Source organism: Amia ocellicauda, chromosome 2, assembly GCF_036373705.1.
Source record: "Amia ocellicauda isolate fAmiCal2 chromosome 2, fAmiCal2.hap1, whole genome shotgun sequence".
NCBI lineage: Eukaryota > Metazoa > Chordata > Actinopteri > Amiiformes > Amiidae > Amia > Amia ocellicauda.
Window position 1 is genome coordinate 58981322 of NC_089851.1, and position 20870 is coordinate 59002191.

Genomic DNA, 20870 nt, shown 5'->3' on the forward strand with positions numbered 1-20870 from the left:
CTTGTATTATTTGTTGTCATTTAATTGAAAGTATTGTTATTTTTTAATATTATTATTATTATTATTATTATTATTATTATTATTATTATTATTACTATTATTATTACTATTCATAATAATAATAAAACATACTAATTGTAATGATCTCCTTATTCAATATTGTTTGTCAGTGACTTCCTGACTATTTGTACCTGCTGTACAGGAACATGAAGGCCACCCCACAGTTCAGCTCCCTGCTGGTCCTGCAAGCCACAACTGAAGCTAAAAGCGTCGCGTCTGCCACCAAGTCCTCCAGCGATCCATTTGTCCCCCTCACACCTCGTGAGGTCCGGAAGGATGCTGTGGCCCGCATCCTGTCTCAGGGGGGTGACCCCGGGAATGCCAAACTGGTACTCAGCCAGAGTACCCTGCAGTTTGGCAGGTACCGGGGTCAGACATTCAAGTGGATCCTGGAGAACGACGGTGGGTACGCCGTGTCTCTCGTGGCCGCTCATCAGAAGGAGCGGGAGATGGACATGTCTGACACGGTGTACATGGCCAACAAGGACACGCTGGCCAGCTACGCCTGTGGCTTCCCAAAAGTCACCATCGCTGTGGGTGACCGGAGGGCCAGGAATGCCACCCGCGCCATGGCGTCCCAGAGTGGCCGGGAGGACCAGCAGGTGGTGGGCTTCGGGGCCCACAAGGGCCAGACCTGGCAGGAGCTCTACGAGGCCACAGACAAGGAGAGGAGAGGGTGTGTATTAATCTATTCTAATAACTATTGCCTACTCTAGTTTATGTATGTTTCAGGGAATTAAGAGCACCCTGGCCTGCAGTTGTATAGTCAGTGTAGTTGTAGTTAGACAGAGAACCTGGGTTTATTACAGGTATGTGAGATGGATAAGGAGGCAGACTCCCCAGCCCGGAACGCAGATGGCCAAATTCCTGGCATACATCCTGCGGCGGGACAGGGAATCACAGGCCCAGAAGCCAGCAGCACAGCCTGCCTCCTCCCAGCCCACACCCTCGGTGCCTGCACCCTGCCAGCCTCCCAGGACGAGTGCCTCGCAGTCGACTCCCACCTTCTCCTCGTCTGCCACCAAGTCCAGAGCTCCAGTGGCAAAAGGTTCATTTTGTGGAAGTGTGTGATTTGAGCAATTAGAATTAAATGTAGTTTATTAAGGCAGCAATTAGGTAAACAGTTATACCAGGGCTATCACACAATTTAAAGTTCACACTTAAAACAGACCGACGGCAAACACACGATAATCGCACACATTTTGTGATTTCAAAAACAAAATACACCAGTTACCATGACCCCTGTACCAAATGCCCACCGTTACAGCGCACGTTTACTCCTCCTTCCAACGGTGTCCAGGAAGGAGCGCCCGTCACTGGCCTTCAGCAACGATGCACTCACTGACGCTGAGCTGCTGGCAGCTGTGGAGGACATGGCCCCCCCGCGTAAGTCTTCACGCAGCTGTTACAAATATCAGCCTATTTCAATACATGTCTAAATGTCATTCATTTCAGGTTCAAGATGGAGTTCTTGCCATTTGGCACAAACTAACTTGTATTGGATGGATCTCCCAGTGTAAGGTAAGTGAGATGGACCCGGGGTCCACACGGTGCTTTGGCTACATATCGCTTTACAGTCACCTCGTCTGCCCTGCCTCGACACCCCCAAGTATCTGTGACCCCTGGCTTTATGCGCTGAGCTGCATGTTTGCTATGCGTTGCATCCTCACCGTGTGTGCTGTGCATGTGGAGTGGCACGCTGTGATATAGTGTAGTGGCATGGCGTGATGTAGTGGCATGGTGTGATATGATGTAATGGCACAGTAACATGGTTGATTGAATGATAAGGCTTCATAGACCTAGTCACCTTGGAATTAACATAGATTTGGATAATTTCACCATTAGTTACATCTCTGTTGTTGCGAGATTTTGAATCTCCCGTTTTATCTCTAGTGTCTTCAGTGCAGGAGCCGGGGGCAGCGGCCATGGCTAGCTCAGCTCAGCAGCCGACACCGCTCGGTTCAGCGGAGCAGCCTGGTGGGGGTAAGAGTGGTGTGTGTGTGTGTGTGTGTGTGTGAGTGTGTCTTTGTGTGTTTGTTAAATCTGGGTGCAGTATCCGTAGTGTCCTGGCAACTCCTGTCACTGTCTGTCTGTCTGTCTGTCTGTCTGTCCCTGTGTTTCTGCAGGTCCTGCTTCCTGAGGGCTGGAAGCAGACGCTGCCCGCTGAGCAGCTGCAGTGGGTCTCCAAGGCCCTGTTCACTAGGAGCAGGTTTGGGAAGCTGGAGCTGACCTCGGACCTGCGTCTGTGGTTGTTCCCTCCCTAGCCCTGCCCGGTGTATCGGCAGCCCCCGGCCTCTCCCAGCCTGCACTTCGCTCGGCCGCTGTTCCTGTGGATGCCCTACCGCATTTGGGCTGTGAAGCTCACCTGCATCCAGCCCCAGTCTGAGGGACACAGGCTCAAAGAAGTATGCAGGCTGGTCCGGAGATGTGCTGCAGCAGCTGGATGTGGCTCATCGGAGCCAGTTCCCGGCCATCCTCACCTACCCGTATGGAGACAATTCACCACACAGCATCTGTGCTTTCCCTCCCCCCCTCCCTCTCTGCTGAAATGTTTCCTGAACTCTAACTGCTGTACTGCTGTGTCTTGGGCAGGCTGTCCTGCGACTACACGGTGCTGAGTCTCATGAGGGAGCACACCCTGGGGAACAGCGCCACCCGGCTGTGCAAACAGCTGCAGGAGCAGCACAGCGAGGCGTGGCAGCGTAAAAACCCTGCGGTACCTCGCAGACTGCGAGCCCTTTGTGACCTCTGCACCTGTAGTCCCGAGCTTCCGGCCACCGCCACCCATGCCACCGGTGCCTGGACCCAAGTGGCTGCTGGCAGTGTATGACCTCGACGTGCTGGAGCAGCTGGCCGAGGTAAAGGCCCAGGTCACGTCTGTGTTCGGGTCCATTTTAAAACTGGACTCGACAAAGAAGGTGAGTATCGTCAGTCAGATTTTTTGTGCTGCTGTCTCAGCGGCCACTTGGTGCATCGTGGTGCCGCTCAGCTGAACGCATTACAATTAAAGACCTAATAACTTAATGTGTCTCATACATTTTTCAGTTGACCAGGAAGCTCGCAGGAGCAGCCACTGGCACGGCAGCGTGGGCCACCAACGTCGGCAATGAGTTCGGGCAGGTCCTGAACTCGGTGCTAACATGCGGAGAGGGTGAGGGGCTGCAGCCCATGGCTGCTGGGCTGGTGGAGTGGTACCGCTTGGCCGGAGAGGCTCCCCCTCAGATCCTGTATGTGGACTGGGACTGCTGCTCTGTGGCTGGACGGTCGAAGGTGGCCGGGGGGCACAGGATACGGAGCGGCTCATCCAGGAGCTGCTGGACATTTTTGACAGCAGGAGGGGGCTGGACACCCACCTCGCCTGCATTCAGGACCCCGAGGGGGTGCAGCTGTATACCCAGACAGGGCAGCTGCGGAAGGGGGGTGTGCTGCTGCCAGTATACCGCTGCGCCCGTGGATCGATCTCCTTGGAGTCTTTCCACCTCCACCTGGACCTTTTCATCCCAGGTTAGTGCCAGCTGCACCGCAAATAAAGACGCCAGATTCTATTATGCTTTTTGAACCCAGTGGATCAGTAGACTAGTTTTTTTTTTCTGTAATTGTTACAGTACGTGTATATTTATATACTATGGCTTTGTGAAGAGTATATTTTGAACTGTATTGAAGTGTGTGTTTCTGTTTCCTCCTGCTCTGCTCAGGCACCAGTGCCAGCGATGTGCACTTCCTGGCATTTCTGCTGGAGGGCCTGGTGAGGTGGAACGCGGACCGTGCAGTGGCGGCCATGGAGGATGCTGGCAAGCTTCTGTGCTCCTACAGTGCAGTACAGAACGCCCTGGGCACCCTGAGCCAGAAGGTGCTGGCCAGGGACCTGTCGGAGGGGTTCGTGAAGTCAGGCGTGTACACGCGTCAGTGAGCGTGTCAGTGTGGGGGGTTGATTTGTAAGGTGCTCTTTAGCAGTGTTATGAAAATAATAAAAGCGGTGAACCCATGCTTCTGTTATGATTGTGTTGAAGGGGAGCTCATTGGGATCAAGTACCTGTACTCACAGACAGGGAAAGAGCTCCAACGTGTGCACAGCGACCCCAACGTCCCGGACGAGGCAGCTGGCCAAGACTCAGACAGGAAGGAGAGTGACGACGAGGGCTTTGAGGAAGACGATGACCCCACCATCTCCAACCCCTTCGCCCCGTCTCCTGCCCGACTGCCCCCGTCTCCTGTGCGGTCAACGGCCCGACTGCCCCCGTCTCCTGCGCGGTCAATGGCCCGACTGCCCCCGTCTCCCGAGATGGAGCCCCCCTGCGCTGCAGGAGACGCCCCCCCGTTGCTAATCCCGAGGTGAGGAGGCAGTGATGGCGCTCAGCTCGTCTCTTACATTGTAGTGCACAAAACCCTGGAATGATAGCTATTGCCAGAACATGGTCCTGTAACTGACTGTCGTCTGTATCCTGTTGTTTCAGGAATCGTGCGGCCCTGATGGCGTTCCTGGGCTCCAGCACGTCCAGCAGTTGGCCAGCTGTCTGGTGGACCTGAGAGCCCAGGCATTCCTGACCAATCGCCAGGTGGCGGAGCTGGTACACCTGTGGCAGCAGCTCCCCGAGGGAGACAAGCAGCGCCTCTTGTACCCGTCCCGTCACAAGGACAGGCTGACTCAGGGGCGCTTCAAAGCTGGGAGGAGGTCTTCAGTCGCTCCGGGAGTGGACAGCTTGAAGAGGTGTGATATAAAGACACATTTTAAATCACTGCTGAGAAGCAGATGAATACGAGTATGTGCCTGTAAGTAGTGACTATGAGGTGTGAAGGATGCTTCCTAACACAGATCTCTTACCTGGTTGCAGGTGCATGGTGGGCGAGAACACCGGGCCAGCCCAGTGGCCGGACACGAGCCGCTTGGTAGAGGCCATCTGACACCAAGCTCAAGCATTTTCCTTACCTCCTCTGTGATAGCGACCTTCCCTGGGCAGGGTTGCGGTTCCCAGTTTTCTTTTGTGATGTTGAGGAGGCCTCGCGATCTGTGGGAAAAAAAAAGCTCAAAAGGTGAAAAACCTGTGGAAGATTGGGGTACTTCCCAGATGGTGAATATGAGAAAAGGGAGCAGTTGATCCCAGTTACGCCCATCCCTTTCCATCGTCCTCCTCAGCATGCTTTTTAACGTTTTGTTAAACCGCTCCACTAGCCCGTCCGTCTGTTGATGGTAAACAGAAGTGTGAAGACTTAATTCGGAGAAGATGGCACACATCTTTCATTACCTTGGACATGAACGGTGTACCAAAATTTCTTTGGGCAGCCCGACTCTGGAAACCATTTGGATTAGCTCTTGGGCTATATTTTTTGTGGTGGCATACGCAAAGGCATGGCCTCAGAGTACCTTTTGGCATAGTCCACTACCACCAGGATGTGCTGGAAACCTTTGGCCGACTTGGGTAAAGGTCCAATTAAATCCATGCCTATTCTCTCAAAAGGCATGCCTATTACCGGAATTGGTATGAGAGGGTTGCGGAACGATGGCATGGGGGCCGTACGCTGGCATTCTGGACAGCTTTGACAGTAACGTATAACCTCAGCATATACCTCTGGCCAAAAGAATCTTTGCAGCAGCCTCTCCAGGGTTTTCGCTCTTCCCAGGTGTCCCCCAAGCAGGTGGCTATGGGAGAGATTCAGAACAGTGTGCCTGAAAGGGGTGGGTACAAGGAGCTGTGCATAGACAACATTATTTTTCTTTGTCATTTGATACAACAGGTTAGGGCGCATGGCGAAATGAGGATATGAAAGTGGTCGGGTGGGGTCCACAGCCGTCCCATTTATTACCTGCACATTCCGCCGGGCGTTTTGAAGGGTAAGGTCTTCCATCTGGGCAGTCCCAAATCTCCCACAGTACTGGGTCAGATCTGGTGGAAATCACGCATTGTCCTTTCGGTGTGTAGATCCTCATTTGGGCAAAGGGGTATCTTTTCATGTCCCCATGTATGCAGGTGATTGAAATAGGAGCAAGCCGCTTCCTCTGGGTTTTGGGCATGATGTCAGGGATCACCAAGGTGACCATGCTACCTGAATCCAGCAGGGCATCAACTCTGCGGCCCCCTATGTTGACCGGGCTGAGACGGGGAGGTTCATTACTGGAACTCCCATGGGTGGATCTCACATGACCGGGTTTGGTGGAGGCCATGCCCACCTGCATGGGTTCCTCTCTCTTGGGGCAGTTCCATGATACATGTCCTTTGTCCCCACAGATGAAACATTCCCGTCCATCTCTGTCCACTAGTCCCCTGGGGTTCTGGGTGGGTGTTGCTTCCCTGGCGCTGGTGATCGCTCCTGGTCATCCAGTTTAGGGGCGGGGGCTGGGGTTCTTCTTCTCCCCAGGTTTCTCAATCCTCTGGCTTCAACAGTTCGTTTGAGGTGTGACATCGCTCCACCAAGTCCACAACCGTATCAGCTGTGGTAGGGCTGCACTGGCGGATTATTTTTTTGAGTTCAAAAGGCAGTCCCCTAATGAACCGGTCCACCACGGTTCGTTCCACCATAGCCCCCAGGTTGAGGCTAGCCGGTTCTAACCATTTCTTGGCCAAGTGGTCAAACATTTGCAATCGAGGTGCTTGCTCAGTTTGAAATGTCCAAGCATGAAACCGCTGAGCCCGTAACGCTGGGGTGACCCCTATCCGAGCAAGAATTTCTCTTTAATTTCTTATAGTCATTGGCATCAGCAGCCTCCAAGTCGGAGCAGGCTTTTTGTGCTTCCCCACAGAGGAACGGTGCAAGGATTCCAGCCCACTTGTCCTCCGTCCAGCCTTCACGCTCAGCCGTCCGCTCGAACGTCTTCAGGAAGGCTTCCACGTCATCAGCCAGAGTTATTTTTTTGGAGGGATCGTGTAGCAACGATGGGGACTGAGGCTGCTTGGAAGTTGACCTTGGCAACAGCTAGTTCAGCAGACATCATCTGCATGTCCAGCTCCATCTTCTGCTGACATCTTTGTTGTTCTTCCAACAGGAGGCGGTTGGTCTCCTGTTGAGCCTGATTGGCAGTAACAAGTTGTTTCAGCAGATCGTCCATGTTCTCCTTTCTGGTTCTATGTTGTGAAATCTGAACCTGTCTGCATTCTTCACCACTGTAACGAGGTGCGGGGTTGGGTTACTGCAGCCAAATGATTTTAGGCGGGGAATAAATGTCAAAACACAAGACAAACCAAGGAAGAGGATAATAAAGCCCACGCTGTTGGTTTATTTTAGTTCTGTCGTGGATATTGAAACTTGAAAACAAAAACCTAGCTCTTTGTACAGAGCACTTTCTGTAGCAGGAATGGTCTGCTACACAAAAACAAAATCCCTGACTAGCCTTGGAAAGCTAAGCTGTTTCCCAGGGTTAACAAAACAAAGACAGACAAACTAAACAGTCTTGAGGGGTTAGGTAGTCTCGTGGTCAAAAAGGGTTTCAGGGGTCTTCACCAGGGTCGTAGTCTTCCAAAACAATCCAAACGCCTTTCAAGGTCCTCAGCCAGTCCAACTTGTCATCTAGTTTCCAATCCAGTTACTTTGTCCTTTCTTTTGCTCCTCTGTTCACCCTCCTTGTCTTTCCGTCCACCCCCCCCCACTTCTAAGACAAAGAAGAAACCACAGTGTGAGTTTAAATAGTCTGTACTGATCAGCCACACCTGCTTGCAGTCTGGGTGATTTGTAATCAAAGGCAGGTGCGGCTGTTCTGCTGCCTCGCCAGTGTTTTTCCATTGGGCTGTCCATGGTCCTGATCCATGGAGTGTCTGGCTCTGCTGTCCATGGTCCTGTCTATGGCAAAAGAGAGCATTAGGGCAGGCACATAGCGGTGATCGAAGACCCGCCCCCTCAACTCGTTACAATGTATAAGAACATAAGAAAGTTTACAAACGAGAGGAGGCCATTCGACCCATCATGCTCATTTGGTGTCCATTAATAACTAAGTGATCCAAGGATCCTATCCAGTCTGTTTTTGAATATTCCCAAACTTTCATCTTCTACCACATTGCTGGGGAGTTTGTTCAGATTGTGACGCCTCTCTGTGTGAAGAAGTGTCTTGAATGCCTTGGGGCCTCCTTGCTTTCCTCTGAATTGCCTCTATAGCAGCGATATCTTTCTTGAAGTGTGGAGCCCAGAACTGTACACAGTATTCCAGATGAGCTCTAACTAGTGCATTGTACAGTCTCAACATTACTGCCCTTGTTCTCAATTCTACACTTTTGACAATATACCCTAACATTCTGTTTGCCTTTTTTATTGCTTCCACAGATTGCTTGGATGGAGAAAGTGAGGAGTCCACATAGACTCCTAGGTCTTTCTCATGCATTACTTCTATTCCTCCCATAGAGTAATTATAGTGGACATTTTTGTTACCTGTATGTATTACCTTGCACTTGTCCACATTGAATTTCATTTGCCAGGTGTCGGCCCACAACTGAATATTATCTAAGTCCCTTTGAATAGCCTGTGCTGCCGAGATTGTATCTGCTGAGCCACCTATTTTAGTATCATCTGCAAATTTGACAAGTTTGCTAACTATCCCAGAGTCCAGATCATTAATATAGATTAGAAAAAGCACAGGCCCTAGTACTGATCACCGTGGAACTCCACTAACAACCTCACTCCAGTTAGAAGCAACTCCTCTAATCGACACCCTCTGCTTCCTATACATCAACCAGTTCATAATCCATCTACTTACATTACCCTGAATGCCTACAGCTTCCAATTTGAGGCTCAGTCTTTGGTATGGAACCTTATCAAATGCTTTTTGAAAATCTAAGTATATCATATCATATGCTTTCACATGATCCACAGCTGCAGTTGCATGTTCAAAAAATTCTAATAAATTAGTATAACATGATCTGCCTCGTCTAAACCCATGTTGACTATCTCCAAGAATATGGTTTTCATTAAGATGCTCCTCTATTTTCTGTGTAATCATTTTTTCCAATATTTTACAGGTGATGCAGGTGAGACTGATTGGTCTGTAATTTCCTGGCTCAGTTTTGTCCCCTTTCTTGTGGATTGGTATGACGTTTGCTGTCTTCCAGTCAGTTGGCACATCCCCTGTTTGAAGTGTCATTTGGAATATTTGAGTTAGAGGCCTATAAATAATTTCCCTAATTTCTTTAAGTACTGTTGGAAATATACCATCTGGCCCAGGTGATTTGTTTGTTTTTAATTCTGCTAGTCCCTTTAGTACCTCCTCATCCTTTACCCTAATCTCTCTTAGGATTTGACTGGACTGGTTGTTAACCTGTGGCATGTTATCTGTTTTTTTCCTTTGTAAAAATCTCTGTGAAAAACTCATTTAGAACATTTGCCACATCTTGTTCATTTTCCAAGATACTTCAATTTTTGCCCTTTATCTGTTTCACTTCCTACTTTATTGACCTCTTGCTGTGGCAGTATTGAAAAGCTCTTTGCATTAGTTTTAGTTCCAAGAGCTATGTTTCTTTCTATTTCCCTATTTGCTTTCCTGACCCCTTTCTTAAGGTCTCCTTGCAGCTCAACATATTCTATGTATTTTGTTTAATCTCCGTCCCTTTTGTATGTGCTATACAACATTGTTTTTCTCTTGATATTTTTTTGCATACCTCTATTAAACCATTTTGACCAATGTTTTTTGGTCCTCAATTTGCTAAGTTTTGGTACATAGACTCGTTCAACTTCCTACCCATGAAATTGAGCGGCCACTTTTTTAACATGGTCGAAACACAGAATTATAGAGGACCCTACCCAGCACCCAGTTATTACGGGGTTGAAACCAAGCAATCAATTAATCAGATTCCAAACTCTCCACCATGGCCAAGACCAAAGAGCTGTCCAAGGATGTCAGGGACAAGATTGTAGACCTACACAAGGCTGGAATGGGCTAAAAGACCATCGCCAAGCAGCTTGGTGAGAAGGTGACAACGGTTGGTGCAATTATTCGCAAATGGAAGAAACACAAAATAACTGTCAGTGTCCCTCGGTCTGGGGCTCCATGCAAGATCTCACCTCGTGGAGTTTCAATGATCATGAGAACGGTGAGGAATAACCATAGTCACCTAGAAAACAATTGGTAACACACTATACCGTGAAGGACTGAAATCCTGCAGCACCTGCAAGGTCCCCCTGCTCAAGAAAGCACATGTACAGGCCCGTCTGAAGTTTCCCAATGAACATCTGAATGATTCAGAAGAGAACTGGGTGAAAGTGTTGTGGTCAGATGAGACCAAAATCGAGCGCTTTGGCATCAACTCAACTCGCCGTGTTTGGAGGAGGAGGAATGACCCCAAGAAAACCATCCCCCACCGTCAAACATGGAGGTGGAAACATTATGCTTTGGGGGTGTTTTTCTGATAAGGGGACAGGACAACTGCACCGCATCAAAGGGACGATGGACGGGGCCATGTAACGTCAAATCTTGGGTGAGAACCTCCTTCCCTCAGCCAGGGCATTGGAAATGGGTCATGGATGGGTATTCCAGCATGACATTGACCCAAAACACACAGCCAAGGCAACAAAGGAGTGGTTCAAGAAGAAGCACATTAAGGTCCTGGCGTGGCCTAGCCAGTCTCCAGACCTTAATCCCATAGACAATCTGTGGAGGGAGCTGAAGGTTCGAGTTGCCAAACGTCAGCCTCGAAACCTTAATGACTTGGAGAGGATCTGCAAAGAGGATTGGGACAAAATCCCTCCTGAGATGTGTGCAAACCTGATGGCCAACTACAAGAAACGTCTGACCTCTGTGATTGCCAACAAGGGTTTTGCCACCACGTACTAAGTCGAAGGGGTCAAATACTTATTTCCCTCATTAACATGCAAATCAATGTATAACTTTTTTGAAATGCGTTTTTCTGGATTTTTTTGTTGTTATTCTGTCTCTCACTGTTAAAATACACCTACCATTAAAATTATAGACTTATCATTTCTTTGTCATTTCTTTTTTCTTTGTTGTGTGCAGGTGAGTTCCTCTTATCCCCTTACATCAGCCACTTGGGGTCGTAACATAATTGGGGGCTCGTCCGGGAGTTATATTCTTTCCCGTAGTTGCATGCAAATAGTGGTAGTGTTTGTGTGGGTGTTGTGCTGTGCAGGTGGTGTGTTTATATTATTGGTATTGGTTTTTGTGGTGTATTTTGTCACAATTATGGCCAGTTTTGATTTAAGTACTTTTCTGAGTGTCCCGTCTCTGGATCAGCTTGATGTGTGTCGCAAGGCTGATTTATATGCTTTAGCGGATCACTTCTGTTTCACAGTTTCGAGGAACATTGTTAAAGCTCAGCTTAGACAGATCGTCATGGATAAGTTGGTGGAAGGACAAGTGCTCGTTGTGCCTCCGGTGTTGCCTGATCCTGCCCGTGTCCCTGATCCTGCCCCTGCCCCAGTCACCCCGGTGATGCGCACGGCGGCCCCGGCAGTGCGGCCCGTGCCCGGTCTGAAGGAGAGTGTGGGCAGCGCGGAGGCCGCCAATACGGGTGCGGATGCGGAGGCAACAAAACCAGAACCTGGTCACACGTTCTCTACAGCCAGGTGACCAGGTTCTGGTTTTGTTGCATATTCCAGGGTCCTCCCTCTCTGCCCGGTTTTCAGGTCCATACCTGGTTGATAAAAAGTTAAGTGACACTGATTATGTGATTCGAACTCCCGACCGCAGACGCCAGTCTCGAGTGTGCCACATTAACATGTTAAAGTTATATCACTCGAGACTGACCCCTCCAGTAAAGTCGTCAGAGAAGATTGCAGAGCCCGATGTCTGCTCTGCTGTCCCAGCCTCTGTGGTTGACACTATGGAGGTTAGTTTTGGTGATGAGGATGGCTTGGTATTGCGAAACACTCCTCAGCAGTGAGCTCGGTTGCTTAATTCTGAAATGTTGCTGGTTTTCCCTTCCCAATTAGCCCATCTACCTAGTGAACAAAGAGAGGACATTATGGAATTAATCCAGGATTTCCCCTGTCTTTTCGGTGATGTCCCCACTCGCACTACAGTTTTGGAACACAATTTAAACGTGGGAAATGCTGCTCCTATTAAACAACATGCCTATCACATTAATTCTACCAAAAGGGACATCATGAAACAGGAGGTAGCATATCTGCTAGAAAATGGCCTTGCTACGCCGAGTTCTAGTCCCTGGAGTTCCCCTTGTATTTTGGTCCCTAAACCCAACGGTACCTACCAATTTTGTACGGATTACCGGAAGGTGAATGCTGTGACTGTCCCAGATTCATTCCCGTTACCAAGATTAGATGATTGCATAGATAAGGTTGGCTCCGCCATCTTTGTCAGTAAGCTGGATCTCCTGAAAGGTTACTGGCAAGTACCATTAACCCCTCGTGACCCCAGATAACTTTCTGCAGTACTCTGTCATGCCCTTCGGCATGCGCAACGCTCCTGCCACTTTTCAGCATTTGGTGAATTTAATCTTGTCTGACGTTCCACACTGTGATGCATATCTGGATGACTTAGTTGTTTATTCATCCGACTGGTCATCTCATATCATGACGTTACGAGCTGTATTTGAGCGTTTCGCACAGGCGTCATTAACACTCAACCTGGCTAAATGTGAATTTGGAAAAGCTACGGTTTCCTACCTTGGCAAACAGGTTGGCCACGGTCAGGTGCGTCCACTGGATGCCAAGGTATCTGCTATTGTCTCCTTCCCCATGCCCACGACCCGGTGCGAGTTGCAGCGTTTTCTAGGCATGGCGGGCTACTATCGTAGTTTTTGTAGAAACTTTTCTGCGGTAGTCGCTCCACTCACCAGTCTCCTTAGTCCCTCGTCTGCATTTGTTTGGTCCGATGAATGCCAGGATGTTTTTGAGCAGCACTCCTAAAGCACTCCTGTGCAGTACTCCTGTTCTCGCTGCCCCTGACTTTGGACGTCCTTTCAAGTTGGAGGTGGATGCGAGTGCTCGAGGTGCGGCTGCTGTCCTGTTACAGGGGGGTGGTGATGGTGTTGATCACCCTGTGTGTTATTTCTCACAGAAATTCAATAAGTGCCAAGTCAATTACTCCACAATCAAGCAGGAAGAATTAGCATTATTATTAGCATTGCAGTTATTTGAAGTTTATATTGGTTCCAGTGCTCTGCCGATTGTTGTATACACTGATCGTTATGTGCGTGTGCTCTGTGTCTGTTCTCCTCCTATCCCTATTGTACGCAGGTGTCCCGCTGTGATTGGCTCTCGTCCCCGTCACTCAACTCCGCTGTTCCGTGCTGTTCCTGTCCAATCAGATGTCTCCAACTACTGCTTAAATACCCCGTCATTCCTCCATTACGAGAGACTACCGATTGCAATGCCATTTCGTGTTGCTACCCTGTCTGTTTGTTTAAAATACCTTTGTGATTGATTGTTTTTCCTTGTGTAAATATCCACTGTTTCTTCTCTGTTTTGTTTCCGTTTACATTGTATTCTGTATTGTGCTCTGTTCAGGGGAGAACGGGTAGATAGGTGAGATACCCATGGGTTTACACGGTTACACGTAGGGATGTATGTTGTCTAGCACATTAGGTATTTAGGTAGGGGCGGTGATCACCCCTCTGTACTAGTTGTTAGGTTTAGATAGTTTAGTTAGTGTAGCTAGTTAGGGTCATCCTACAAGTCAGGTAGTGGTTTACTCTTTTAGACTAGCTTAGATAGGTTTTGTTTTGTTTCAGTGTTAGCCGACACCGCCCAGGGTGTTTTCCTCTGTATATTTGTTCATTATTTGTACCATTATCATCACGTGTTTTTGTATACTGTACATACTTGTACATACTCCCCTCCCCATTGTAAATAAACCCTTCTTATATATATATATATATATATCTTATTGATATTGTGTTGGTTTTTGCACTCCCTTCACTCTCCCACTACTGCATTTGTGTGTTTTATGTTATGTTCCTCTTATCCCCTTACATCAGCCACTTGGGGTCATAACAGTGAGCAAACGTACAAAATCAGCAGGGGATCAAATACTTTTTTCCCTCACTGTATACGTGAAAAATGACATTGAGGCAGAAAAACTCAAATTACATCCCAGTAACGGAACAGAATCTTTGTGGGTGAAACTTTCGAACAAGAGATCAGGATAAATGAGGAGGAGGTACTAAAGGGACTAGCAGAATTAAAAACAAACAAATCACCTGGGCCAGATGGGATATTTCCAATGGTACTTAAAGAAATTAGGGAAATTATTTATAGGCCGCTAACTCAAATATTCCAAATGACACTTAGAACAGGGGATGTGCCAACTGACTGGAAGACAGCAAATTTCATACCAATCCACTGCACCACTGCAAATGTTGGAAAAAATGATTAGACAGAAAATAGAGGAGCATCTTAATGAAAACCATATTCTTGGAGATAGTCGACATGGGTTTAGATGAGGCAGATCATGACTTACTAATTTATTAGAATTTTTTGAAAATGCAGTTGCGGCTGTAGATCAGGTGAAAGCATATGATATGATATATTTAGATTTCAAAAAAGCTTTTGATAAGGTTCCACACCAAAGACTGATCCTCAAATTGGAAGCTGTAGGCATTCAGGGTAATGTATGTAGATGGAGTAGTGGTTAGGGCTCTGGACTCAAAACTGGAAGGCAGTCTGGTTCGGCTTTGTCCAATAACTTCCACTCAGTTGATCCACCTGGAAGTTGGGGTTTCGCGAAAGTAGAGTCTTTTCCAAACAGATTTTCCACTGGTTTGAAGGCTCCAAGTTTGTGCACAGGATGTCTTCTTTGTAAGCAGGATTTTCCACCGTAGTTACTTGAAGACAAAATCTTTGAGGAAAGCAGGGCCCTGTTCGTTTCCAAGGGTCAAGTTTCTTAAGACTCAATAGCTATTTAAATGACTGAACACTTTCGTATTGCAGTCGATTGTCCAGCTGTAAAACTCCACTGATCAGATGGGTATAGGCGGGCATGCGCAGTTTCTAAAGTACTTTACTAAATAAAGTCCTTTAAAAGAATTCTTCATACAGCTCAATCTCCTTCTCCCAGTTAAACTCTTCTGTTGCCAGCAAAGACTTGGTTGGTTTCGGGTTCCGGTTCTGGCAAAAGAGTTGAGTTGAGGCAGCGAGTTACCGGTTCAGGTGAGAGAGAGAGAGAGAGAGAAGAAGTGCTGTGCTTTACTTTTTATGCCTGATAGATCATAGGTGATTGGTTCTTGAGTTTGTGAGATTGGATTTCAGTTTCAGCCCCCAGTCTCCTATTGGAGGAGGCTCGATTTATGCCTGATGTCAATCCATGCCATCTTTTGGAATCGCCGGTTGGCCTGGGTTCATAGCTCTATTTCGGGATTTCGGCTCTCACCCGCTTCAAAGGGTTTTATTACCTCCAGGCCCTAATGGTGTGAAATGATGTCCGTGTAGACATAAAGGGTGTAAAATCCTGCGCGGATATCCGCGGGGTATGGAGCTATTATATCCTTAAATTCATCCTCATTGTTGGCGTAAAACCCTAAAATCCGGCCTAGGTTACCGCTGGTTTTAAATCTTATCGTAGGCGCGGCCTCCATGTAAACTTTATTTTTAATCGAACTGTAATGTAATCTGACAGGTTGTTTCCCTACAGAGATCTGTTTGTTCATCTCTTCTAATAATTTTTCAATATTTTCATAATAGCCGTTTTTAATACGAAAGTCCACTATTTGTTAATTCCGATGTCCAAAATTGAAAAGACAGAGTCTCCATCACGTACTACAGCCCAAGTGTGGGGATACTGTATTCTGACAACCCCACCTCCCAGGTACCCTGTAGTTCTATAGGTTTTACAAATTTGACCGTAAAACTAGAAATGGTGTTGTTAGGATAAATGTCGAGGGACGCGTTACTAGGCAGCGTTACATAGAATCCTCCCTCTTCCACCTTCATGACCCATAATGAAAGATCCTCTATGAGCTATCACTTGTATAGCGGCCTTATATCGCGCCCCGCACAAGCCAAAACCTAGTCTGCCTTTAAGAGACATCATGCAGCCAGGGCTCTCGGCTTACGGCCACACCGTCCTGAATGCGCCCGATCTCGTCCGATCTCGGAAGCTCAACAGGGCAGCGCCTGGTCGGTACTTGGATGGGAGACCTCCTTGAAATACCAGGTGCTGCAAGCTTTTTATGTCTCCTGGGTAACTTCATCATAGCTCTTATTACTCTTTCTGTCTGGAGGAGATATAAATGAAGTGTTCTACACCTACCCGGCTACTTTCAACACCCTTTCCTGTACTGACATTGTTCCGTCCATTTTTTTTTTTTTTGCTGCAGGTTGCGTCAATACCCGCCTGCCTTTAAGAGACATCATGCAGCCAGGCCTCTTGGCTTGCGGCCACACCGTCCTGAATGCGCCTTGATTGTGGGAGTGACCGGACCGGTTTGGCGAGTTTGTGAGAGGAGGCAGTGTGTTTCGGCACACTGCTCTCTTTGTGGAAAACACTTCGAAATTGTAGTTTTATTTATTTTGTATTTGTTTTATATGTTTCATCCCTTCCCTATAGTGCCAAGTTCATGACTGCTGAGGGACTTAGACACTTCCGGGTTCTGCATAATAACCAGCATAAAATTTGCTCCCTCTGTTTGTCCCCTGACCACTTGATGAAGAATTGCCCTTCCTTTATTTGCTTTGATTGTGGGGTACAGGGCCATTCTGTTCGACGCTGCACTGCCCCATCATGTTTGGGGTGTCGCAAAAAGCCCATGTACTGCCACTGTGAATCTATGGATGGCAGCTGAGAGTGGTGTGGTACATCAAGGGGGTCAGTCAGGAACATGCTTGCAATTGTTGCCGAAAAGGAAGAGGGTCGTGGTCAAGCCCTGTCTGAAAAATATTACTTCCAGGGTTAAGCACAAGACCAAGCAGGTCAAGCTTTTGCAGGCAAGTAAAGTTGAAAGGGGTGGATTTGAGGTTTTGCAAGAAGAGGAAGCTTGATGATGGGTTTGAATTGTGGACTTTGTTTTTTTGTTTTCATTATGGTTTCTTGTCTTTCACTCAACATGAATGGGTTGCGTGACTTGGGCAAGTTACAGAAGCTGTTTTCTACTGTCCGTAAAACGGATATGGTTTGTTTGCAGGAAACCTTTTGGGACGATGATTTGGTTCGGAGCTTTCAGCATTTGTGGGATGGGCAGATATTTTTTAGTAATTTCATTAACCATAGGAGGGGGGTGGCAGTATTAGTGAGATCTTGCTTTCCAGGGACAGTTTCAAGGGTTGAAGGTGATTCAGAAGGGAGGTTTTTGAAGTTGCTTGTTTCTACTCAAGGATTTAGTTTTGAGTTGTTGACTGTTTATTGTCCTAATGAGCAGAGAGATCGTTTTGCCTTTTTTGAGGGGTTGGGGAAACATTTGTTAAGAGATAATGTACTGGTGGTGTGGGATTTTAATGTATCTATGAGTAGATTGGATTGTTCCAGGGATCGGTTGGGCCAGTTGCTTTTCGAAAGTGGGTTCATTGATTTCTGGCGTAGCAGGAATGTATTCAAGAGAGAGTTCTCTCGGAGACAGATCGTTCAAAATGTTTTAAAGCAGAGTCGTATTGATTTTGGACTCTGTCATGGCTCTTTTTTGAGCAATATAGGGAAAGTCTCTTATGGGTACACTTCTTTCAGTGACCATGCTTTCTTTTCCTTTGAGCTTAATTTTTGTAAATTGCAGAAGGGGCCTGGGCTTTGGTGTTTTAATAATCAACTTTTGAAAGAGGTGGATTTTAATGAGGGGATTGAGAGACTCGTGGAGAGCAGCCTGTCCTGTCCCTTATTTGAAGGAGGAGCAGCAGGAGGGCTATATCTTGAAGATCGATCAAGAGAAGGCTTTTGATAGGGTAGAGCATGATTATCTTCTTGAGGTGCTTCAGCGGTTTGGGTTTGGTAAGCATTTTATTTCTTGGGTTGGGATTTTTTACACAGGTATTTATAGCCGGGTTAAATGCAACGGGTACCTGACAGACTTTTTTCCAGTGGAGAGGTCGGTAAGACAGGGTTGCCCTTTATCTGCTTTGCTTTATTCTCTGGTGGTGGAGCCTTTGAGTTTGGCCTTACAGCAGAATAGGGAGATTGTGGGTATTGCTATCCCTGATTGCATAACTCAGTCTCTTCTTTATCAACATGCAGACGATACAACTCTCACGCTCTCTAGTTTGACTTGTGTTCCCACAGTGATGGCAGTGTTTGATATGTACTGCTCAGCTTCAGGGGCAAAGGTGAATGTAGGCAAATCAGAAATTTTGGCCATTCATCCGAGTGTTGCAATGTCTACTCTTTCTATTCCTTTTAAGGTGGTGGGGGATGCGCTACAGATTTTGGGAGTGTACATTGGGTTGGAGGAGGAGGTGGTTGTGGAGTTGAACTGGCGGGGCAGGATCCAGAAATTAGTGGCGATTTTAAATCTCTGGTCTTGCAGAGTTTTAACTTTAAAAGGTCGAGTTCTGGTTATTAATAGCCTGTTGCTCTCCCGGCTCTGGTTTTTGCTGAATGTGATGGAGCTTCCTCAGTGGGTTGAGATGCAGGTGAAAAGCTTAGTGGGCAGGTTTTTGTGGGAGGGTAAGCCGGCGAAAATTGGCTATGACACCATGATTGGGGAAGTTCGTAGGGGGGGGTTGATGCTTGCAGACCTGCCATTAAAGAAGAAGAGCTTTTGCATTGTAGTACTGAAGCGTTTTTTAGACCGGGGGAATTGTAGTGTGTGGAAAGGGTTTCTGCTGCACTATTTTAATAAATGGGGGGGGTTGGGGATGGGTGAGAGTATTTTGTGTATGTGTCTTCGACCTTCTATGCTGCGGGGTATTCCCCAGTTTTATCAGGAAGTGTTGCTATCATGGGCCGAATTCTTGCCATCTCTGTCTTTTAGTCCTGATAGTAGGGAGCAGATTCTTAATCAGCCACTCTTTCTTAACCCTTTGCTTCAATCAGGTGGCAAGTCCCTTTATGTGCAGTGTTTTGTGGAGGCGGGGGTGCTTCGGGTGCAGGATATCATGTATGTGGTTTGGGAGGGGTTTTTGCCCACTCAGGCCATTGCAGACTCAGTTTGGGAGAAGAATGAGGATGTGCCTTTTAGAATCGTGGCTGTGGAGTATGATACCATTAAGCGTGCTCTTCCTGAGAGTTGGATAAGAGTAATTAATGAGGGGTGTAACACTATCCTTTGTCCCACAAGGTCTGTCCCGCAATTTATTTTGTTTCCTGTCCCCTTTCTTGATTGTGTGACACAGTTGTTTTATCTGACCCTCTTGCGTGCCGTTTTTGTCCGGCCAGAGTCTGAATTGCTTTGGCAGAGGAGGTGCCCGACCATGTCTGTTTCCTACTTATGGAGGAACTTACGTATTGCTTTTAATTCCCCTGACTGTGAGGATCTCAACTTTAGGTTGCGGCACAACTGCATATTTTCACAGTGGCTTCTCCATAAGTTGCATCTTGCAGACACTAGTTTGTGCTCAGTGTGTCAGCAGCGGGTGGAAGGCATTATGCACTTTTTTGTACAGTGTGCAGAGTTGAAGGGGTTGGGGATTTATCTACACCAGTTGTTAGAGGGGTTCTATGGGTTTGCTGATGTGGAGATTCAACAAGACCTTCACTCGGTGTCCTGGGATTCTCTTTTCTTATTTGGGTTACACGGGGTATTCCCCAAAGTCAATGTGGAATTCATTAACTTTCTTCTTAGTCATGCTCGACATGCAGTTTACAAGAGGCGAAATCGATCTCTGTTTAGTGGTGAAACACTGGATGTAGTTCACCTATTCACACTGAGTCTGAAACGGGATATCTATTCAGTGTATTCGTTTTGTAAGAGGGATGAGAGGGCCATGACTCGTTTCAAAGAGATATTTTTATATAATAATGTAATCGTAAAACTGATGGGTGATGATCTGATTCTTTCTGTATGATTTTCTTGATACTCCTGTCTGTTCTATACTTTCTAAGTATTGCTTTTGGTTTACATTTACCTGTGATCGATGATGACAATTTGCTGTTTTATGCACGTGAACGACAAAATGATCCGTTGTTCAGCACAATCTGAGATCAAAAAAAAAAGAAAAAAAAAAACAAAGAAAAAAAAAAAAAAAAAAACATGCCCGATCTCGTCCGATCTCGGAAGCTCAACAGGGCAGGACCTGGTCAGTACTTGGATGGGAGACCTCCTTGAAATACCAGGTGCTGCAAGATTTTTATGTCTCCTGGGTAACTTCATCATAGCTCTTATTACTCTTTCTGTCTGGAGGAGATATAAATGAAGTGTTCTACACCTACCCGGCTACTTTCAACACCCTTTCCTGTACTGAAATTTCTCCCTCCATTTTTTTTTTTTTTTTTTTTTGCTGGAAGTTGCATCAATGCCCGCCTGCCTTTAAGAGACATAATGAGGCCAGGCCTCTCATCTTGCGGCCACACCGTACTGAATGCACCTGATCTCGTCAGATCTCGGAAGCTAAACAGGGCAGGACCTGGTCAGTACTTGGATGGGAGACCTCCTGGAAATACCAGGTGCTGCAAGCTTTTTACATCTCCTGGGTAACTTCATCATAGCTCTTATTACTCTCTTTCTGTCTGGAGGAGATATAATTGAAGTATTCTACACCTACCCAGCTACTTTCAACACCCTTTCCTGTACTGATATTTTTCCCTCCATTTTTTTTTTTTTGCTGGAAGTTGCATCAATACCCGCCTGCCTTTAAGAGACATCATGCAGCCAGGCCTCTCGGCTTGTGGCCACACTGTCCTGAACGCACCTTGTGCTTGATTGCGGGAGTGACCATACCGGTTTGGCGAGTTTGTGAGAGGAGGCAGTGTGTTTCAGCACACTGCTCTCTTTGTGGAAAACACTTCCAAATTGGGGTTCTTTTTTACCCAAGTTTTGTTTGGGTTGTTTAACTGCTTTTGT

At 47.1% G+C, this 20870-nt stretch overlaps 1 non-coding gene and 1 pseudogene across 1 annotated transcript; both read left to right on the forward strand.

The window, feature by feature from the left end:
- Positions 1–15995: 15995 nt before the first annotated feature.
- Positions 15996–16114, forward strand: LOC136713341 (uncharacterized; annotated as a pseudogene).
- Positions 16115–20366: 4252 nt separating this feature from the next.
- On the forward strand, positions 20367–20485 carry LOC136713444 (5S ribosomal RNA). Its single transcript, XR_010804956.1, has one exon. It is a non-coding gene; the product is annotated as a 5S ribosomal RNA (ribosomal RNA).
- Positions 20486–20870: the final 385 nt, after the last annotated feature.